Raw genomic sequence first — 16,720 nt, 5'->3', positions numbered from 1 at the left:
GGATGCTGATGTAAGCCCAGTGATTGGCATTCAGGCTCCACGTTTGCCTTCTTGTGTGTGTTTTGGTTCGGATGCTGATGTAAGTCCAGTGATTGGCGTTCAGGCTCCACGTTTGCCTTTGCATGTGTTTGTTTGTGTGCGTGTTAACCGAGCTACGAATGCTCTGATTCTCCTTCGTCCAAAGGAGATACGTATGCATAGGATGCGACATCCTAACGAGCATGTGTTGTTTCCCCGGTCGAACTACTTAGACTCTGATGTCTATGCCTGATAGACTAAGTAGGCCCAGGATGCGATATCCTGCCGAGTCAGTCTTGTTTGTTTTCTTGTGTCTCTTTCAGCCTGTGTAGATGATTATTTGAGCAGTGTTTTAGCAACCATTTCCCTTCCTATTGTGCGTGGATCCCGTCGAGTACGACGGATGCGTAGGGGTGCTAATACCTTCCCTTCGCATAACCGACTCCCGATCCCATTCTCTTTGGTCGCGAGACCATGCTTTTTCCAGGTTTACTCTGAGCGTTTCCTTTCCCTCTTTTGGGATAAATAACGCACGGTGGCGGCTCTGTTGTTCTTGTTTTCCCGCCGGTTTTTCGCGTAATGCGACAATATGGAGACAACTTTTTAAAAGGTTGTGTTAGGTGAAACAATATTCTACTAGTTACTGGTATATGTATATATACATCCACTGTATGGCTAACTTAAATTATATTTCAAAGTTAGCACCATATTCGAATAACGTGCTACAAATGATAATGGTGCAAAAAATTCTTTCCTACCTTCTCTTGATCAATGTTGCTCTATTGGTATTGTTAATTAATGATGGGAAATCAAGTGCAATTCGCTTTCCCTCAGTAACACTAAGAGAAAATGGTGATTTCGTGCTACCTGAAAAAGTTGATAAATTTGGAAGACAAGGCTCGAGAGTCTTGGCTGATAATATTTATTACAACACAAAAGAAATCATAGGAGGTCATGGTCGAAGCCACCATCATTCATTGCAACCTGGTAATGCTGGTCGTATTTTATCAGAAATCCCATCAGGTCCAGATCCCATTCATAACCCCGATTCCCCTAGTGTACGTGTTTATGGTTGATGTGTGGATGGAATAGATGTATTCAATATTTATAAAATAAATTGTGAGATTCTGTATACACTTGATGTACTAGTTCAATGTTAATATATAAATGTCATAAACTCAAGTTATAGAGTTCATGAGTTATCTCTATTTATATTTCTCAAGTATTAGCCTTTTTATTTCTCGTTGCATCGGTTTGGAATATCTATAATAATATCTATATTTTGCAAGTACAAAAATACTTTACAAAGTTATAATTCTTTTTCAAAAATGTATTGATAAGTACATAGATTATCAAAGGGGTTCATTCAATCAATTCCAAATCCAACCATTATGTAAATTGGAGCATGGAAAAAATATAGATACAATTATTGAATTTTCTTCCACCTTAAAGAATATCCAACCTGGCGATGTTTTCTATCACACTTTCTTAATATCACAAAACATTCTCTAGGGCCTTGGAATTAATATTGACAGGAACATGACATTTTGGCTAAAGGGTGCTTCTTGCTTATATCGTCATCTTCATCACCACTGATATCATTATCCTTGTAGCACGACTCCCCATATTTTGGGCGTTGATTAAGTTTTTGATAATATTTCCTCTCTAATTGAAATAATTACAACATGCATATTTTTTGACATAATCCAAACAATTGGACACAATAGATTCTTGGCTTCAAAACTGCGGTTTGGACAAATTTCTACCTTCTAGAAGCATCTCTTTCAGCAATTTAAGAAATTATATTAAATTTTTATCAGTTCGTCATCTTTTTTTCCTTTAAATTAAAAATATTCAAAAATAGTCGATATACATGGAAAATTTGTGAACCTCTTAAATAAAAACTAATCCTTCTCACTAAATAAAGTATCACACATATGGGCTTTTCGAAAAGAAGATTCTCCAATTTCACTGGTCATATCTTATAGTCTATCATCCATATCTACATTAACTTTGTATCTATGTGACTTCATAGTTTGGAATTCATCTACTTCAGCCTGTCACATCCATGTTGTATAATTTAGAATAAATTTTTCACAACCTAGGTGATTGAAAATTACTTTCTTTTAAAAAGAATACCTTCCAACATATAACATAAGGACCATAAAAGATTCCATTGTTGTTGGAAGTGTTTTTTTCCGTGAATTCAAGAAATTCAAGTATTGCTTCCACATACTTATAAGATAAATATGAAATCTACATTTTGTAGTATTGGGTGCAATCTCCCTCAACGGGTACTTATAATGTCTTCAACACTCTTTAGATAGAGAGAATAAGAAATACGCTTGTAGCACTATATACTAGGGACCATAACTTACATATATAGTGATGATCAGTTAGGATTCACGTTATTCAAAAATGGACAATATTGATATACTCATATTTGAGTCCATATCAAACTAAATAATTAATTTATTAATTTTCAAAATATAATCTTAATTATTTTTTTGTCTTTATTTGATCACTTAATCATAATAATTAATTTAAAAGTATGACGACATAATAATTAGTAGAATGAAAGAATTAAATAATATTTAAATATAGTATATTCCAACACATTTTACACGGAGGTATCATAGAAAATCGGTTCAATAATATACTTTACTAATTTTCATAAAATTTATCATTTTGGATGGTATAATTATTGTCAAGAAACAATTATTATTTAATGATTTTATTAAAACAAAAAATATGAAATATATGTTTATTTTCTATCTTTATTTTTATAAAATTCATTTTTTTTTGACTAAAATGAATAATTGTTGATATGGAGACTACTTTTTAAAAGGTTGTGTTAGGTGAAACAATATTCTACTAGTTACTAGTTTATGTATATATACATCCACTGTATGTCTAACTTAAATTATATTTCAAAGTTAGCACCATATTCGAATAACGTACTACAAATGATAATGGTGCAAAAAATTCTTTCCTACCTTCTCTTGATCAATGTTGCTCTATTGGTATTGTTAATTAATGATGGGAAATCAAGTGCAATTCGCTTTCCCTCAGTAACACTAAGAGAAAATGGTGGTTTCGTGCTACCTGAAAAAGTTGATAAATTTGGAAGACAAGGCTCGAGAGTCTTGGTTGATAATATTTATTACAACACAAAAGAAATCATAGGAGGTCATGGTCGAAGCCACCATCATTCATTGCAACCTGGTAATGCTGGTCGTATTTTATCAGAAATCCCATCAGGTCCAGATCCCATTCATAACCCCGATTCCCCTAGTGCACGTGTTTATGGTTGATGTGTGGATGGAATAGATGTATTCAATATTTAGAAAATAAATTGTGAGATTCTGTATACACTTGATGTACTAGTTCAATGTTAATAATTAAATGTTATAAACTCAAGTTATAGAGTTCATGAGTTATCTCTATTTATATTTCTCAAGTATTAGCCTTTTTATTTCTCGTTGCATCGGTTTGGAATATCTATAATAATATCTATATTTTGCAAGTACAAAAATACTTTACAAAGTTATAGTTCTTTTTCAAAAATGTATTGATAAGTACATAGATTATCAAAGGGGTTCATTCAATCAATTCCAAATCCAACCATTATGTAAATTGGAGCATGGAAAAAATATAGATACAATTATTGAATTTTCTTCCACCTTAAAGAATATCCAACCTGGCGATGTTTTCTATCACACTTTCTTAATATCACAAAACATTCTCTAGGGCCTTGGAATTAATATTGACAGGAACATGACACTTTGGCTAAAGGGTGCTTCTTGCTTACATCGTCATCTTCATCACCACTGATGTCATTATCCTTGTAGCACGACTCCCCACATTTTGGGCGTTGATTAAGTTTTTGATAATATTTCCTCTCTAATTGAAATAATTACAACATGCATATTTTTTGACATAATCCAAACAATTGGACACAATAGATTCTTGGCTTCAAAACTGTGGTTTGGACAAATTTCTACCTTCTAGAAGCATCTCTCTCAGCAATTCAAGAAATTATATTAAATTTTTATCTTTCCATCATCTTTTTTTCCTTTAAATTAAAAATATTAAAAAATAGTCGATATACATGTAAAATTTGTGAACCTCTTAAATAAAAACTAATCCTTCTCACTAAATAAAGTATCACACATATGGGCTTTCCGAAAAGAAGATTCTCCAATTTCACTGGTCATATCTTATAGTCTATCATCCATATCTACATTAACTTTGTATCTATGTGACTTCATAGTTTGGAATTCATCTACTTCAGCCTGTCACATCCATGTTGTATAATTTAGAATAAATTTTTCACAACCTAGGTGATTGAAAATTACTTTCTTTTAAAAAGAATACATTCCAACATATAACATAAGGACCATAAAAGATTCCATTGTTGTTGGAAGTGTTTTTTCCGTGAATTCAAGAAATTCAAGTATTGCTTCCACATACTTATAAGATAAATATGAAATCTACATTTTGTAGTATTGGGTGCAATCTCCCTCAACGGGTACTTATAATGTCTTCAACACTCTTTAGATAGAGAGAATAAGAAATACGCTTGTAGCACTATATACTAGGGACCATAACTTACATATATAGTGATGATCAGTTAGGATTCACGTTATTCAAAAATGGACAATATTGATATACTCATATTTGAGTCCATATCAAACTAAATAATTAATTAATTAATTTTCAAAATATAATCTTAATTATTTTTTTGTCTTTATTTGTTCACTTAATAATAATAATTAATTTAAAAGTATGACGACATAATAATTAGTAGAATGAAAGAATTAAATAATATTTAAATATAGTATATTCCAACACATTTTACACGGAGGTATCATAGAAATTCGGTTCAATAGTATACTTTACTAGTTTTCATAAAATTTATCATTTTGGATGGTATAATTACTTTCAAGAAACAATCATTATTTAATGATTTTATTAAAACAAAAAATATGAAATATATGTTTATTTTCTATCTTTATTTTTATAAAATTCATTTTTTTTTTGACTAAAATGAATAAATGTTCATATGGAGACTACTTTTTAAAAGGTTGTGTTAGGTGAAACAATATTCTACTAGTTACTAGTATATGTATATATACATCCACTGTATGTCTAACTTAAATTATATTTCGAAGTTAGCATCATATTCGAATAACGTGCTACAAATGATAATGGTGCAAAAAATTCTTTCCTACCTTCTCTTGATCAATGTTGCTCTATTGGTATTGTTAATTAATGATGGGAAATCAAGTGCAACTCGCTTTCCCTCAGTAACACTAAGAGCAAATGGTGATTTCACGCTACCTGAAAAAGTTGATAAATTTGGAAGACAAGGCTCGAGAGTCTTGGCTGATAATATTTATTACAACACAAAAGAAATCATAGGAGGTCATGGTCGAAGCCACCATCATTCATTGCAACCTGGTAATGTTGGTCGTATTTTATCAGAAATCCCATCAGGTCCAGATCCCATTCATAACCCCGATTCCCCTAGTGCACGTGTTTATGGTTGATGTGTGGATGGAATAGATGTATTCAATATTTATAAAATAAATTGTGAGATTCTGTATACACTTGATGTACTAGTTCAATGTTAATAATTAAATGTTATAAACTCAAGTTATAGAGTTCATGAGTTATCTCTATTTATATTTCTCAACTATTAGCCTTTTTATTTCTCGTTGCATCGGTTTGGAATCTCTATAATAATATCTATATTTTGCAAGTACAAAAATACTTTACAAAGTTATAGTTCTTTTTCAAAAATGTATTGATAAGTACATAGATTATCAAAGGGGTTCATTCAATCAATTCCAAATCCAACCATTATGTAAATTGGAGCATGGAAAAAATATAGATACAATTATTGAATTTTCTTCCACCTTAAAGAATATCCAACCTGGCGATGTTTTCTACCACACTTTCTGAATATCACAAAACATTCTCTAGGGCCTTGGAATTAATATTGACAGGAACATGACACTTTGGCTAAAGGGTGCTTCTTGCTTACATCGTCATCTTCATCACCACTGATGTCATTATCCTTGTAGCACGACTCCCCACATTTTGGGCATTGGTTAAGTTTTTGATAATATTTCCTCTCTAATTGCAATAATTACAACATGCATATTTTTTGACATAATCCAAACAATTGGACACAACAGATTCTTGGCTTCAAAACTGTGGTTTGGACAAATTTCTAACTACTAGAAGCATCTCTTTCAGCAATTCAAGAAATTATATTAAATTTTTATCTGTCCATCATCTTTTTTTCCTTCAAATTAAAAATATAAAAAAATAGTCGATATACATGTAAAATTTGTGAACCTCTTAAATAAAAACTAATCCTTCTCACTAAATAAAGTATCACACATATGGGCTTTCCAAAAAGAAGATTCTCCAATTTCACTGGTCATATCTTATAGTCTATCATCCATATCTACATTAACTTTGTATCTATGTGACTTCATAGTTTGGAATTCATCTACTTCAGCCTGTCACATCCATGTTGTATAATTTAGAATAAATTTTTCACAACCTAGGTGATTGAAAATTACTTTCTTTTAAAAAGAATACATTCCAACATATAACATAAGGACCATAAAAGATTCCATTGTTGTTGGAAGTGTTTTTTTCCGTGAATTCAAGAAATTCAAGTATTGCTTCCACATACTTATAAGATAAATATGAAATCTACATTTTGTAGTATTGGGTGCAATCTCCATCAACGGGTACTTATAATGTCTTCAACACTCTTTAGATAGAGAGAATAAGAAAATACGCTTGTAGCACTATATACTAGGGACCATAACTTACATATATAGTGATGATCAGTTAGGATTCACGTTATTCAAAAATGGACAATATTGAGACAACTTTTTTTCACTAAAATGAAAAGATGTTCATATGGAGACAACTTTTTAAAAGGTTGTGTTAGGTGAAACAATATTCTACTAGTTACTAGTATATGTATATATACATCCACTGTATGTCTAACTTAAATTATATTTCAAAGTTAGCACCATATTCGAATAACATGCTACAAATGATAATGGTGCAAAAAATTCTTTCCTACCTTCTCTTGATCAATGTTGCTCTATTGGTATTGTTAATTAATGATGGGAAATCAAGTGCAACTCGCTTTCCCTCAGTAACACTAAGAGCAAATGGTGATTTCGTGCTACCTGAAAAAGTTGATAAATTTGGAAGACAAGGCTCGAGAGTCTTGGCTGATAATATTTATTACAACACAAAAGAAATCATAGGAGGTCATGGTCGAAGCCACCATCATTCATTGCAACCTGGTAATGTTGGTCGTATTTTATCAGAAATCCCATCAGGTCCAGATCCCATTCATAACCCCGATTCCCCTAGTGCACGTGTTTATGGTTGATGTGTGGATGGAATAGATGTATTCAATATTTATAAAATAAATTGTGAGATTCTGTATACACTTGATGTACTAGTTCAATGTTAATAATTAAATGTTATAAACTCAAGTTATAGAGTTCATGAGTTATCTCTATTTATATTTCTCAACTATTAGCCTTTTTATTTCTCGTTGCATCGGTTTGGAATATCTATAATAATATCTATATTTTGCAAGTACAAAAATACTTTACAAAGTTATAGTTCTTTTTCAAAAATGTATTGATAAGTACATAGATTATCAAAGGGGTTCATTCAATCAATTCCAAATCCAACCATTATGTAAATTGGAGCATGGAAAAAATATAGATACAATTATTGAATTTTCTTCCACCTTAAAGAATATCCTACCTGGCGATGTTTTCTATCACACTTTCTTAATATCACAAAACATTCTCTAGGGCCTTGGAATTAATATTGACAGGAACATGACACTTTGGCTAAAGGGTGCTTCTTGCTTACATCGTCATCTTCATCACCACTGATGTCATTATCCTTGTAGCACGACTCCCCACATTTTGGGCATTGGTTAAGTTTTTGATAATATTTCCTCTCTAATTGCAATAATTACAACATGCATATTTTTTGACATAATCCAAACAATTGGACACAATAGATTCTTGGCTTCAAAACTGTGGTTTGGACAAATTTCTACCTTCTAGAAGCATCTCTTTCAGCAATTCAAGAAATTATATTAAATTTTTATCTGTCCATCATCTTTTTTTCCTTCAAATCAAAAATATTAAAAAATAGTCGATATACATGTAAAATTTGTGAACCTCTTAAATAAAAACTAATCCTTCTCACTAAATAAAGTATCACACATATGGGCTTTCCGAAAAGAAGATTCTCCAATTTCACTGGTCATATCTTATAGTCTATCATCCATATCTACATTAACTTTGTATCTATGTGACTTCATAGTTTGGAATTCATCTACTTCAGCCTGTCACATCCATGTTGTATAATTTAGAATAAATTTTTCACAACCTAGGTGATTGAAAATTACTTTCTTTTAAAAAGAATACATTCCAACATATAACATAAGGACCATAAAAGATTCCATTGTTGTTGGAAGTGTTTTTTTCCGTGAATTCAAGAAATTCAAGTATTGCTTCCACATACTTATAAGATAAATATGAAATCTACATTTTGTAGTATTTGGTGGAATCTCCCTCAACGGGTACTTATAATGTCTTCAACACTCTTTAGATAGAGAGAATAAGATAATACGCTTGTAGCACTATATACTAGGGACCATAACTTACATATATAGTGATGATCAGTTAGGATTCACGTTATTCAAAAATGGACAATATTGATATACTCATATTTGAGTCCATATCAAACTAAATAATTATTAATTAATTTTCAAAATATAATCTTAATTATTTTTTTGTCTTTATTTGATCACTTAATCATAATAATTAATTTAAAAGTATGACCACATAATAATTAGTAGAATGAAAGAATTAAATAATATTTAAATATAGTATATTCCAACACATTTTACACGGAGGTCTAATAGAAATTCGGTTCAATAGTATACCTTACTAATTTTCATAAAATTTATCATTTTGGATGGTATAATTATTGTCAAGAAACAATAATTATTTAATGATTTTATTAAAACAAAAAATATGAAATATATGTTTATTTTCTATCTTTATTTTTATAAAATTCATTTTTTTTTACTAAAATGAATAAATGTTCATATGGAGACAACTTTTTAAAAGGTTGTGTTAGGTGAAACAATATTCTACTAGTTACTAGTATATGTATATATACATCCACTGTATGTCTAACTTAAATTATATTTCAAAGTTAGCACCATATTCGAATAACATGCTACAAATGATAATGGTGCAAAAAATTCTTTCCTACCTTCTCTTGATCAATGTTGCTCATTGGTATTGTTAATTAATGATGGGAAATCAAGTGCAACTCGCTTTCCCTCAGTAACACTAAGAGCAAATGGTGATTTCGTGCTACCTGAAAAAGTTGATAAATTTGGAAGACAAGGCTCGAGAGTCTTGGCTGATAATATTTATTACAACACAAAAGAAATCATAGGAGGTCATGGTCGAAGCCACCATCATTCATTGCAACCTGGTAATGTTGGTCGTATTTTATCAGAAATCCCATCAGGTCCAGATCCCATTCATAACCCCGATTCCCCTAGTGCACGTGTTTATGGTTGATGTGTGGATGGAATAGATGTATTCAATATTTATAAAATAAATTGTGAGATTCTGTATACACTTGATGTACTAGTTCAATGTTAATAATTAAATGTTATAAACTCAAGTTATAGAGTTCATGAGTTATCTCTATTTATATTTCTCAACTATTAGCCTTTTTATTTCTCGTTGCATCGGTTTGGAATATCTATAATAATATCTATATTTTGCAAGTACAAAAATACTTTACAAAGTTATAGTTCTTTTTCAAAAATGTATTGATAAGTGCATAGATTATCAAAGGGGTTCATTCAATCAATTCCAAATCCAACCATTATGTAAATTGGAGCATGGAAAAAATATAGATACAATTATTGAATTTTCTTCCACCTTAAAGAATATCCTACCTGGCGATGTTTTCTATCACACTTTCTTAATATCACAAAACATTCTCTAGGGCCTTGGAATTAATATTGACAGGAACATGACACTTTGGCTAAAGGGTGCTTCTTGCTTACATCGTCATCTTCATCACCACTGATGTCATTATCCTTGTAGCACGACTCCCCACATTTTGGGCATTGGTTAAGTTTTTGATAATATTTCCTCTCTAATTGCAATAATTACAACATGCATATTTTTTGACATAATCCAAACAATTGGACACAATAGATTCTTGGCTTCAAAACTGTGGTTTGGACAAATTTCTACCTTCTAGAAGCATCTCTTTCAGCAATTCAAGAAATTATATTAAATTTTTATCTGTCCATCATCTTTTTTTCCTTCAAATCAAAAATATTAAAAAATAGTCGATATACATGTAAAATTTGTGAACCTCTTAAATAAAAACTAATCCTTCTCACTAAATAAAGTATCACACATATGGGCTTTCCGAAAAGAAGATTCTCCAATTTCACTGGTCATATCTTATAGTCTATCATCCATATCTACATTAACTTTGTATCTATGTGACTTCATAGTTTGGAATTCATCTACTTCAGCCTGTCACATCCATGTTGTATAATTTAGAATAAATTTTTCACAACCTAGGTGATTGAAAATTACTTTCTTTTAAAAAGAATACATTCCAACATATAACATAAGGACCATAAAAGATTCCATTGTTGTTGGAAGTGTTTTTTTCCGTGAATTCAAGAAATTCAAGTATTGCTTCCACATACTTATAAGATAAATATGAAATCTACATTTTGTAGTATTTGGTGGAATCTCCCTCAACGGGTACTTATAATGTCTTCAACACTCTTTAGATAGAGAGAATAAGATAATACGCTTGTAGCACTATATACTAGGGACCATAACTTACATATATAGTGATGATCAGTTAGGATTCACGTTATTCAAAAATGGACAATATTGATATACTCATATTTGAGTCCATATCAAACTAAATAATTTATTAATTAATTTTCAAAATATAATCTTAATTATTTTTTTGTCTTTATTTGATCACTTAATCATAATAATTAATTTAAAAGTATGACCACATAATAATTAGTAGAATGAAAGAATTAAATAATATTTAAATATAGTATATTCCAACACATTTTACACGGAGGTCTAATAGAAATTCGGTTCAATAGTATACCTTACTAATTTTCATAAAATTTATCATTTTGGATGGTATAATTATTGTCAAGAAACAATAATTATTTAATGATTTTATTAAAACAAAAAATATGAAATATATGTTTATTTTCTATCTTTATTTTTATAAAATTCATTTTTTTTTGACTAAAATGAATAAATGTTCATATGGAGACAACTTTTTAAAAGGTTGTGTTAGGTGAAACAATATTCTACTAGTTACTAGTATATGTATATATACATCCACTGTATGTCTAACTTAAATTATATTTCAAAGTTAGCACCATATTCGAATAACATGCTACAAATGATAATGGTGCAAAAAATTCTTTCCTACCTTCTCTTGATCAATGTTGCTCATTGGTATTGTTAATTAATGATGGGAAATCAAGTGCAACTGGCTTTCCCTCAGTAACACTAAGAGCAAATGGTGATTTCGTGCTACCTGAAAAAGTTGATAAATTTGGAAGACAAGGCTCGAGAGTCTTGGCTGATAATATTTATTACAACACAATAGAAATCATAGGAGGTCATGGTCGAAGCCACCATCATTCATTGCAACCTGGTAATGTTGGTCGTATTTTATCAGAAATCCCATCAGGTCCAGATCCCATTCATAACCCCGATTCCCCTAGTGCACGTGTTTATGGTTGATGTGTGGATGGAATAGATGTATTCAATATTTATAAAATAAATTGTGAGATTCTGTATACACTTGATGTACTAGTTCAATGTTAATAATTAAATGTTATAAACTCAAGTTATAGAGTTCATGAGTTATCTCTATTTATATTTCTCAACTATTAGCCTTTTTATTTCTCGTTGCATCGGTTTGGAATATCTATAATAATATCTATATTTTGCAAGTACAAAAATACTTTACAAAGTTATAGTTCTTTTTCAAAAATGTATTGATAAGTGCATAGATTATCAAAGGGGTTCATTCAATCAATTCCAAATCCAACCATTATGTAAATTGGAGCATGGAAAAAATATAGATACAACTATTGAATTTCTTCCACCTTAAAGAATATCCTACCTGGCGATGTTTTCTATCACACTTTCTTAATATCACAAAACATTCTCTAGGGCCTTGGAATTAATATTGACAGGAACATGACACTTTGGCTAAAGGGTGCTTCTTGCTTACATCGTCATCTTCATCACCACTGATGTCATTATCCTTGTAGCACGACTCCCCACATTTTGGGCATTGGTTAAGTTTTTGATAATATTTCCTCTCTAATTGCAATAATTACAACATGCATATTTTTTGACATAATCCAAACAATTGGACACAATAGATTCTTGGCTTCAAAACTGTGGTTTGGACAAATTTCTACCTTCTAGAAGCATCTCTTTCAGCAATTCAAGAAATTATATTAAATTTTTATCTGTCCATCATCTTTTTTTCCTTCAAATCAAAATATTAAAAAATAGTCGATATACATGTAAAATTTGTGAACCTCTTAAATAAAAACTAATCCTTCTCACTAAATAAAGTATCACACATATGGGCTTTCCGAAAAGAAGATTCTCCAATTTCACTGGTCATATCTTATAGTCTATCATCCATATCTACATTAACTTTGTATCTATGTGACTTCATAGTTTGGAATTCATCTACTTCAGCCTGTCACATCCATGTTGTATAATTTAGAATAAATTTTTCACAACCTAGGTGATTGAAAATTACTTTCTTTTAAAAAGAATACATTCCAACATATAACATAAGGACCATAAAAGATTCCATTGTTGTTGGAAGTGTTTTTTTCCGTGAATTCAAGAAATTCAAGTATTGCTTCCACATACTTATAAGATAAATATGAAATCTACATTTTGTAGTATTTGGTGGAATCTCCCTCAACGGGTACTTATAATGTCTTCAACACTCTTTAGATAGAGAGAATAAGATAATACGCTTGTAGCACTATATACTAGGGACCATAACTTACATATATAGTGATGATCAGTTAGGATTCACGTTATTCAAAAATGGACAATATTGATATACTCATATTTGAGTCCATATCAAACTAAATAATTATTAATTAATTTTCAAAATATAATCTTAATTATTTTTTTGTCTTTATTTGATCACTTAATCATAATAATTAATTTAAAAGTATGACCACATAATAATTAGTAGAATGAAAGAATTAAATAATATTTAAATATAGTATATTCCAACACATTTTACACGGAGGTCTAATAGAAATTCGGTTCAATAGTATACCTTACTAATTTTCATAAAATTTATCATTTTGGATGGTATAATTATTGTCAAGAAACAATAATTATTTAATGATTTTATTAAAACAAAAAATATGAAATATATGTTTATTTTCTATCTTTATTTTTATAAAATTCATTTTTTTTTGACTAAAATGAATAAATGTTCATATGGAGACAACTTTTTAAAAGGTTGTGTTAGGTGAAACAATATTCTACTAGTTACTAGTATATGTATATATACATCCACTGTATGTCTAACTTAAATTATATTTCAAAGTTAGCACCATATTCGAATAACATGCTACAAATGATAATGGTGCAAAAAATTCTTTCCTACCTTCTCTTGATCAATGTTGCTCATTGGTATTGTTAATTAATGATGGGAAATCAAGTGCAACTGGCTTTCCCTCAGTAACACTAAGAGCAAATGGTGATTTCGTGCTACCTGAAAAAGTTGATAAATTTGGAAGACAAGGCTCGAGAGTCTTGGATGATAATATTTATTACAACACAAAAGAAATCATAGGAGGTCATGGTCGAAGCCACCATCATTCATTGCAACCTGGTAATGTTGGTCGTATTTTATCAGAAATCCCATCAGGTCCAGATCCCATTCATAACCCCGATTCCCCTAGTGCACGTGTTTATGGTTGATGTGTGGATGGAATAGATGTATTCAATATTTATAAAATAAATTGTGAGATTCTGTATACACTTGATGTACTAGTTCAATGTTAATAATTAAATGTTATAAACTCAAGTTATAGAGTTCATGAGTTATCTCTATTTATATTTCTCAACTATTAGCCTTTTTATTTCTCGTTGCATGGTTTGGAATATCTATAATAATATCTATATTTTGCAAGTACAAAAATACTTTACAAAGTTATAGTTCTTTTTCAAAAATTTATTGATAAGTACATAGATTATCAAAGGGGTTCATTCAATCAATTCCAAATCCAACCATTATGTAAATTGGAGCATGGAAAAAATATAGATACAATTATTGAATTTCTTCCACCTTAAAGAATATCCTACCTGGCGATGTTTTCTATCACACTTTCTTAATATCACAAAACATTCTCTAGGGCCTTGGAATTAATATTGACAGGAACATGACACTTTGGCTAAAGGGTGCTTCTTGCTTACATCGTCATCTTCATCACCACTGTTGTCATTATCCTTGAAGCACGACTCCCCACATTTTGGGCATTGGTTAAGTTTTTGATAATATTTCCTCTCTAATTGCAATAATTACAACATGCATATTTTTTGACATAATCCAAACAATTGGACACAATAGATTCTTGGCTTCAAAACTGTGGTTTGGACAAATTTCTACCTTCTAGAAGCATCTCTCTCAGCAATTCAAGAAATTATATTAAATTTTTATCTTTCCATCATCTTTTTTTCCTTCAAATCAAAAGTATTATAAAATAGTCGATATACATGTAAAATTTGTGAACCTCTTAAATAAAAACTAATCCTTCTCACTAAATAAAGTATCACACATATGGGCTTTCCGAAAAGAAGATTCTCCAATTTCACTGGTCATATCTTATAGTCTATCATCCATATCTACATTAACTTTGTATCTATGTGACTTCATAGTTTGGAATTCATCTACTTCAGCCTGTCACATCCATGTTGTATAATATAGAATAAATTTTTCACAACCTAGGTGATTGAAAATTACTTTCTTTTAAAAATAATACATTCCAACATATAACATAAGGACCATAAAAGATTCCATTGTTGATGGAAGTATTTTTTTCCGTGAATTCAAGAAATTCAAGTATTGCTTCCACATACTTATAAGATAAATATGAAATCTACATTTTGTAGTATTTGGTGGAATCTCCCTCAACGGGTACTTATAATGTCTTCAACACTCTTTGGATAGAGAGAATAAGATAATACGCTTGTAGCACTATATACTAGGGACCATAAGTTACATATATAGTGATGATCAGTTAGGATTCACATTATTCAAAAATGGACAATATTGATATACTCATATTTGAGTCCATATCAAACTAAATAATTTATTAATTAATTTTCAAAATATAATCTTAATTATTTTTTTGTCTTTATTTGATCACTTAATCATAATAATTAATTTAAAAGTGTGACCACATAATAATTAGTAGAAAGAAAGAATTAAATAATATTTAAATATAGTATATTCCAACCCATTTTACACGGAGGTCTAATAGAAATTCGGTTCAATAGTATACCTTACTAATTTTCATAAAATTTATCATTTTGGATGGTATAATTATTGTCAAGAAACAATAATTATTTAATGATTTTATTAAAACAAAAAATATGAAATATATGTTTATTTTCTATCTTTATTTTTATAAAATTCATTTTTTTTTGACTAAAATGAATAAATGTTCATATGGAGACAACTTTCTAAAAGGTTGTGTTAGGTGAAACAATATTCTACTAGTTACTAGTATATGTATATATACATCCACTGTATGTCTAACTTAAATTATATTTCAAAGTTAGCACCATATTCGAATAACATGCTACAAATGATAATGGTGCAAAAAATTCTTTCCTACCTTCTCTTGATCAATGTTGCTCATTGGTATTGTTAATTAATGATGGGAAATCAAGTGCAACTGGCTTTCCCTCAGTAACACTAAGAGCAAATGGTGATTTCGTGCTACCTGAAAAAGTTGATAAATTTGGAAGACAAGGCTCGAGAGTCTTGGCTGATAATATTTATTACAACACAATAGAAATCATAGGAGGTCATGGTCGAAGCCACCATCATTCATTGCAACCTGGTAATGTTGGTCGTATTTTATCAGAAATCCCATCAGGTCCAGATCCCATTCATAACCCCGATTCCCCTAGTGCACGTGTTTATGGTTGATGTGTGGATGGAATAGATGTATTCAATATTTATAAAATAAATTGTGAGATTCTGTATACACTTGATGTACTAGTTCAATGTTAATAATTAAATGTTATAAACTCAAGTTATAGAGTTCATGAGTTATCTCTATTTATATTTCTCAACTATTAGCCTTTTTATTTCTCGTTGCATGGGTTTGGAATATCTATAATAATATCTATATTTTGCAAGTACAAAAATACTTTACAAAGTTATAGTTCTTTTTCAAAAATGTATTGATAAGTGCATAGATTATCAAAGGGGTTCATTCAATCAATTCCAAATCCAACCATTATGTAAATTG

At 30.1% G+C, this 16,720-nt stretch overlaps 1 long non-coding RNA gene across 6 annotated transcripts; it reads left to right on the top strand.

Moving 5' to 3' along the window:
• Window positions 1-885: 885 nt before the first annotated feature.
• LOC127126422 (uncharacterized) lies at window positions 886-16,514 on the top strand. Of its 6 annotated transcripts, none has more exons than XR_007804977.1 (2): window positions 886-1,041; window positions 16,343-16,514. It is a non-coding gene; the product is annotated as an uncharacterized LOC127126422 (long non-coding RNA). The 6 variants fall into 6 exon arrangements; XR_007804978.1 differs by lacking the exon at window positions 16,343-16,514 and adding an exon at window positions 14,107-14,278; XR_007804979.1 differs by lacking the exon at window positions 16,343-16,514 and adding an exon at window positions 11,872-12,043.
• The last annotated feature ends 206 nt before the right edge of the window (window positions 16,515-16,720 follow it).

The sequence above is a fragment of the Lathyrus oleraceus genome, chromosome 3 (assembly GCF_024323335.1).
Source record: "Lathyrus oleraceus cultivar Zhongwan6 chromosome 3, CAAS_Psat_ZW6_1.0, whole genome shotgun sequence".
Classification (NCBI taxonomy): Eukaryota; Viridiplantae; Streptophyta; class Magnoliopsida; order Fabales; family Fabaceae; genus Lathyrus; species Lathyrus oleraceus.
This window is presented reverse-complemented; position numbering and strand designations above follow the sequence as displayed.